Source organism: Coenobita brevimanus, chromosome 87, assembly GCF_032717465.1.
Source record: "Coenobita brevimanus isolate Jiangsu-jjx chromosome 87, ASM3271746v2, whole genome shotgun sequence".
NCBI classification, from domain to species: Eukaryota; Metazoa; Arthropoda; class Malacostraca; order Decapoda; family Coenobitidae; genus Coenobita; species Coenobita brevimanus.
This window is the reverse complement of record NC_137040.1, coordinates 25,357,770-25,365,269: the sequence shown is the minus strand read 5'-3', so window position 1 is coordinate 25,365,269 and position 7,500 is coordinate 25,357,770.

The following is a 7,500-nucleotide window of genomic DNA, read 5'->3' as shown; positions in this document are numbered from 1 at the left end:
GGGTCGGTCAGGATCACTTGATGGTCGTGATCGTCAGCTTTTACCCTCCCGGAAGGGAGCTGAGAGCTCATATAGTCCGATCTAAGGGCAAGGCTGTGATCTTCACACACGCACACACCCGTCCCCTTGCTCAAGGGGGACAGTACCCTCCCACTTCGTCAATGAAACTTTTCGCAACCTGAGCGAGGCGCGAACTCCCGCCTACCCGATGGCAAGCGAGAACGCTACCACTGCGCCAGCGAGCGGTGTGTGTGTGTGTGTGTGTGTGTGTGTGTGTGTGTGTGTGTGTGTGTGTGTGTGTGTGTGTGTGTGTGTGTGTGTGTGTGTGTGTGTTTTAGGCTACAAGAAATCCACCTTTTGTTTGTATTCCATTTGTCTTCTTTCTTTCATCTTCCTTTCCCACACCGATCCCCCTCTTCCTCGTATCAACCACCACTGCTACCTCTTCCTACTCTTCCTGATCTTTTCACCTTCCTCCTCCTCACCCCACGTCTTCACACTTCCTCCTCCTCCTCCTCCTCTTTCTTCTTCTTCTTCCTCTTATCTATCTACCACCATTACTATCTATTCCTATTCTTCTTCCTCCTCTTCCTCATCTCTCTCTAAGTCCTCCCCCCCTCCTCCTTTCTTCCTTCCTTACCTCCTGCCTTCCTTCCTTCATCATCATCATCATCCACAAACATCGTCATCATCATCATCATCATCATCATCATCATCATCATCATCATCATCATCATCATCAAACACACGTTTTGTCGGTTTCCTAAGCTAATCAAAACACTCTACAGTAAACAAAATTCTCTCTCTCTCTCTCTCTCTCTCAAATTTTCTTTTTTCTCCCTTGGACATTTTTCTTTATCATCCCTTGCTCTCTCTCTCTCTCTTTCTTACACACACACACACACACACACACACACACACACACACACACACACACTATCTTTTTTTAACCTCTCACTCTTTCTTTCTCTCTCTCTCTCTCTCTCTCTCTCTCTTACACACACACACACACACACACACACACACACACACACACACACACACACACACACAGCTCCTTTGTACTCATCTCATTCTTTAATTCGTCGTTAAAATTCAACAAAAATTATCATTGTTCATTTTGTATTTTTTTTTGTGAAATTAATAGCCTCGTTCTGTGTCTGCCTTGTAAGGTCTCAAGGTCTCTTTGTATTTTTAATGAAAGAGAGAGAGAGAGAGAGAGAAACAAAAATAAATATCTTCACATAACTTCTCTCTGTACCTCCTCCATCATCGTCTCCCTCCCTCTCTCTCTCTCTCTCTCATTCCAGCGCCCCTCCCTCCCCTCCCCCACCACCACTACCCTGACCACTTCAGAACGATTATATCTTTGTAATATAAGCCTGCTACAAAGACATGATTTTATTCAGGACAAGATAAGCATTCGAATACCTGAACAGATGCTAGTCACGAAGAAGTGCTACGGAATGAATGCGGAACCACACCACTGTCCTTTTTCTGCTACTGAGCTACGTGAAATAAGCTGGAAAAGGACGAAAATCTTGGCCAAGTTAAAGTGAATGAACTATAGATTTGAGGGTCTAGTCTTTTTTTTTATCCTGCCATTGAAGTGAAATGAGCTGCAAAAATAAAATCTGGGCCACGTTAAGGTGAAAAAACTATAGATTTGAGAGGGTTATTGAAGGCTGTACTTAACCCCTTTTGACAATCTCTTCTGAGTAAATTTAAAATGATATGATGAAAGAATGAAATATAAAACATGTTAATTTTACTGACAGGTCTCTCCCTCTCTCTCTCTTTCTCTCTCTCTCTCCTGCCTCATCCCAGTCGTTCCCTCCCGCCTATCTCTCTGCCCTACCCCACTGCCACTCCCTCTAGCCTCTTCCTCCTGCCTCACCCATTTTCCTACTATCCTACCTTACAAATCTTCCTCTCCTTCCTGCCTACCTCCCTGCCTCATACCCCTACCTACCTCCCTGCCTCATACCCCCCGCCTACCTCCCAGCCTCACACTCCTGCCTCCCTCCCTGCCTCACAATCCTGCCTCCCTCCCTGCCTCATACACCTGCCTACCTCGCTACCTCATACCCCTGCCAACCTCCCTGCCTCATACCCCTGACTACCTCCCTGTTTCACACCCCTGCCTACCTCCCTGCCTCATAACCCTGCCTACCTCCCTGCTTCATACCCCTGCCTACCTCCCTGCCTCATACCCCTGCCTACCTCCCTGCCATACCCCTGCCTACCTCCCTGCCTCATACCCCTGACTACCTCCCTGTTTCACACCCCTGCCTACCTCCCTGCCTCATACCCCTGCCTACCTCCCTGCCTCATACCCCTGCCTACCTCCCTGCCTCATACCCCTGCCTACCTCCCTGCCTCATACCCCTGCCTACCTCCCTGCCTCATACCCCTGCCTACCTTCCTGCCCCATACCCCTGCCTACCTCCCTGCCCCATACCCCTGCCTACCTCCCTGCCCCATACCCCTGCCTACCTCCCTGCTTCACACCCCTGCCTACCTCCCTGCCTCATACCCCTGCTATCTCTCTGCCTCATACCCCTGCCTACCCTCGCCAGAATATACTTAAGACTTCTTTGCCCACCGTGTTAGTTATTAATATCTGCCTGGGAACTTTGTCAGGCTCTCTCTCTCTCTCTCTCTCTCTCACACACACACACACACACACACACGGTCTACCATTTACTGACTGAAACTAACCAACCCACCTTAAATAACCCAAACCAATCTAATCTGACCTATCCAAACCTGCCCTCGTTATTTCTTCACTTGGGCCTGTGTGTGTGTGTGTGTGTGTGTGTGTGTGTGTGTGTGTGTGTGTGTGTGTGTGTGTGTGTGTGTGTGTGTGTGTGTGTGTGTGTGTGTGTGTGTGTGTGTGTGTGTGTGTGTGTGTGTGTGTGTGTGTGTGTGTGTAAGAGAGAGAGAGAGAGACAGACTAACTTTTTTACTCTCTCTCTCTCCCTTATCTTAGTCGACATGTACTCGCATTACAGCTGTACAAGAGTGTTCCTATGTACCCCATGTAACACTCCAGTTTACACCCAGCACAAATATGTACAGTACTACCAGAGACACATATTTTCCCCAACTTTGACGAATACATATGGGAATAGTCGAAGGATCTGAAACACCCACTTTTAGAGATAGGGTTTTTATTGTATTTCGTCAGCTGTCAATTTTTTTCTGACAGACCTAGGAAGATGTCTGTTTCTCTGTATGTTCCTCTTAAATGCGTACACATGCAACTGAGATGACTTATTCCTCTTCCTCTTCTTCTTCCTCCTCCGCTTCATCTTCTTCTTCTTCGTCCATTATTTTTCTTCTTCTCCCCCTCCTCTTCTTTTCATCCTCCTCCTTCTCCTCTTCTCTTTTCCTTCCTTCTTTCCTTCCCTTCTTTCTCCTCCTCCTTCTTCTCCTCTTCCTCCTCCTCTTCTTCTGTTCATCCTCCTCCTTCTCCTCCTCTTCTCTTTTCCTTCCTTCCCTCTTTCCACCTCCTCCTCCTCCTCTTCGTCTTCTTCGTTTTCTTCCGCGTTCTTGTTCGTGTTTAACTACTGCGTCACCTTCTTCCTCTTCCTCCTTCTCCTCCTCTTGTCCCTTATTCCACTCCCACTTCACTTCCCAGCGCCAAACTGTATACGATTTCCACCTAACCAGCACTCATAAAGTACATGGAATTACGTGTGCTAATGTACGCTTTCTTGACGCATGTGAAGTACAGCACAGGTCACAGGGGAGGACATAAAGTACAGGGCCTTGTGCCGAGGTACAAATGAAGGGAGCCGGAGTACAGAGGCAGGCAGGGTGTGTGTGGAAATTGGGTGAGGTGATGTACTGTGAGAATTCGTGTTAAGTACACACACACACACACACACACACACACACACACACACACACACACAAAGCGCGCTAAAGATAGATAGATAGTTAGATAGAAAATATATATATATATATATATATATATATATATATATATATATATATATATATATATTATAGAGAGAGAGAGAGAGAGAGAGAGAGAGAGAGAGAGCGCTGTTACAGACTTATAATCCATCATCTTATGAGTAATGTGAACATGGGGACACTGGTTAACAATGATGATGGTGATAAAGGTTTGATAATGCTGCTGCTGCTGCTGCTGCTGCTGATGATGATGATGATGATGTAATGTTAGCGTTCATGTCCCCAGGCCTTAATACAGTCAAGGTAAAATCTCCTCTGCTGAGAATTCTTGCCACACCGGCCCCGCTCACCCAGTCTCACGATGATTACTAAGAAATTACAAGGCAAGGAAGGAGAGGGAGGGGGCTGGGCCACAGCTTACACAAGTCTCCCCCTCCACCACCTCCCATTTTCTACCCATTACCCTCCATTTTCTTTCTCGCCGTTCTACAATTTCTTCCCCTTCTGTTCTTCATTATTTCCTCATCGTTCTCCATTTTTTTCCCCTCTGTTTTTCATTATTTCCCCATCTTCAACATTTTCTCATCACCATCGCCCTTCTCCTTCTCCACCACCATCCATTTTCTCTCCAATCATATTCCATTTCCCTCCCTACCATCTTCCATCTCACCTCTGCTACTCCATTTCCCCCAGCACCCTCAAACTACAACTATAATTTCCCTAATACCATACTTTTCCCATAGTACAAAGTATACAGCACGATTCCTATCAATCACTGTTTCCGCCACTCAGTTTTTTCCCTTCCTTCTCATATTCTACCCTGACACTTTATTCTCCCCCTGATCTCCCTAATATTCTCCACTCTGCCATTCCTCCCCTACTCCTATTCTCTTCAAACTCGCGGTGGCTCAGTGGTTGCATCGCTGACTGCTGACCCGTTAACGCCTGGGCTGGAATCCAGGTGGGGGAGGCTAGCGTCACTCGACTCAGGTGTCCATCCACCCTTTGTTGATTGGCAGGTAAAATGAGTACCTGAAGTAACACCTGAGGTAAATATGGTAACCTGGATGATGCAATGGCCTTGTATCCCGGGTCAGTGGGTAAATAAAAATAAAAATAAAAAACTCAAAGATATGTTACGAAGAAAGCACCGTGGCCAAGCGCTTCATGACCTTTGCTCCCACATTGACCTTGACTTTTTCCTCATACTCTTCCCTACCATCTAAGTTTTCCCCAACCTAGAATTTTCCCTGCCACTATATTTTCCCTAACTTCCACATTTTTCCTGCCACTACATTTTTTTTCCTGTTCTCCCACATATATTTTCCCCGACTACTATTTTTCCCTGACCCACATTTTCCCTGTCACTATATTTCCCCTACCTTCCACATTTTCCCTGCCACTACACTTTCTTCCCTTTCTCCCCCACACATATATTTTTTCCCCTACTACTATTTTTCCCTGACCCATATTTTCCCTGTTACTAATTTCCTCTAACTTCCTTATTTTCCCTGCCACTATATTTTCCCCTGATCTCCTTCATATTCCTCTCCCTCAATCTCCCCTACCAGCCTAGTTTCCCATACCTTCCTCATTGTCCAACTCCTACGTTTTTTCTGATCATGGGGTGGACTATCCAACCCTTTCCCTGCAGCCCAGTAGTCCATATTCGCATAAGAGATGGCAACACAGACCTCCACATGGCACATCATCTTGGCTATCCTTGTCTTATTAATCACACTCTTGTTGGAGCTGCCTGACATGGACCTACTGCCATTATTCTTTCTTCTTATGGTCAATGTATCCATACCTTTACCACTTCGATCACGCCTCTCCCAACCACCCTATGCATTTCCCCAACTACCATTCATTTCCTCCCCATCATCATCCTTTCTTCCCAAGCTCCCCTATATTTCCCCTACCATTACGTCATCATTCCCTGGATTGCCCCTACGACCATCCTTTTACCCCACTAACTTCCAAATTTCTTCCGCACCACCCTTATATTTTCCCTACGACCATCCATTTACCCCAATAAACTCCATCTTTTTCCCCACCATCCCTGTATTTCCCCTACGACCATCCATTTTCCCCATTAACCTCCATTTTCTTCCCCATCACCCTTATATTTCCCCTCTGTTTCTCCCCACCACCCTCTATTTTCTCCCCCGTCCGGAAATTAAGTTTGAATTAGTGGCCTACCTCTCCCCTACATTTTCCCCTACTCCCCCTCCCGATTCGTGATGGCAGGGGGATGACAGGGGGCAGGGTTGATGGATGGGTGGACTTCTGAACCCTGCCCTTGTAGAATGTGGTGGGGAGGGGGGAGAGGGGAGGGACAGATGAAGAGAAGGAAGGGGGGACTGTACGGTAGGAGGAGGAAGAAGGAAGAATGATACTGGTATGGTAAGGAGGAAATGGAAGAAAAGGGAAGAGGGAAGAGAAGGCAAAAGGAAAGACGGGGAAAAGCATGGTTGGTGGAAGGGAGAGCGAAAAGGAAAAAGGGGAAAGGGTCGAGCAGAAAGGGGAAGGAAAGGGAAACAAGTAAGGCAACAGAGGAAATAAAAAAGGAATGGGGGAGAGAGGAAAAAGGAAAGTAAAGGGGATGAATAGGAAGGGACGAGGATGAGCTGGAGAGATGGGGCGGATGGGCATAAGCATGAGTGAGAGGGCTGTGAGCTGGAGAAAGGGCAGCCTGACAGCAAACGACAGAGTGATATGGAGGCGATTCGTTTGTAGCCAACTCATCCAGGATTAAGGAGTCTTTTTATACATAAAGAAAATATAAGAGGGAAGGGGAAGGAAAGGGGAAAAAAGAAAGACGAGGATATGGAAGGAAGCAGGAAGGAAATGGATGGAAATGAGTGGGGGAAAAGATTACAAGGAGGGAGGAAAATTGTGGGAGAGGAGAAGAAAGGGAGGAGGAATAGGGAAGATAAAGGAAGGGCTAAGGTACGCAATAAGGGAAAGGGAGGGGAGAAAAGGAGAAGGGAAGAGGGGGAGTAAGGGAAAAATAAAAAAGGGAACGAACTGAGATAATTTAGGGGAGGGTGAAAGAAGAAAAAGGGGGAGAGAGAAGAGAATGAATAGAAAGTAAAAGATCAACGAAAAAGAGGGGAGGAATGGGGAGGGGAAAGAGGGAAGAGAAAGAAAACGAGCCAAATTAGAGGGATGGGAAGAACTTGACATTAGAGGGGAAGCTGCAGTAATATCAACTCCACCTGTCCGAATTACTCTACCTGCCCTAATTACTCTACCTGCCCTAATTACTCTACCTGCCCTAATTACTCTACCTGCCCTAATCACTCTACCTGCCCCAATTACTCTACCTGCCCAATTACTCTACCTGACCTAATCACTCTACCTGCCCCAATTACTCAACCTGCCCTAATTACTCTACCTGTCCTAATTACTCTACCTGCCCTAATTACTCTACCTGCCCTAATTACTCTACCTGTCCTAATTACTCTATCTGTCCGTTTACTCTACCTGCCCTAATTACTCTGCCTGTCCCATTTACTGTCTTAATTACTCCTGTCCTAATTACCCGTCCTAATTATCCCACCAGTCCTAATT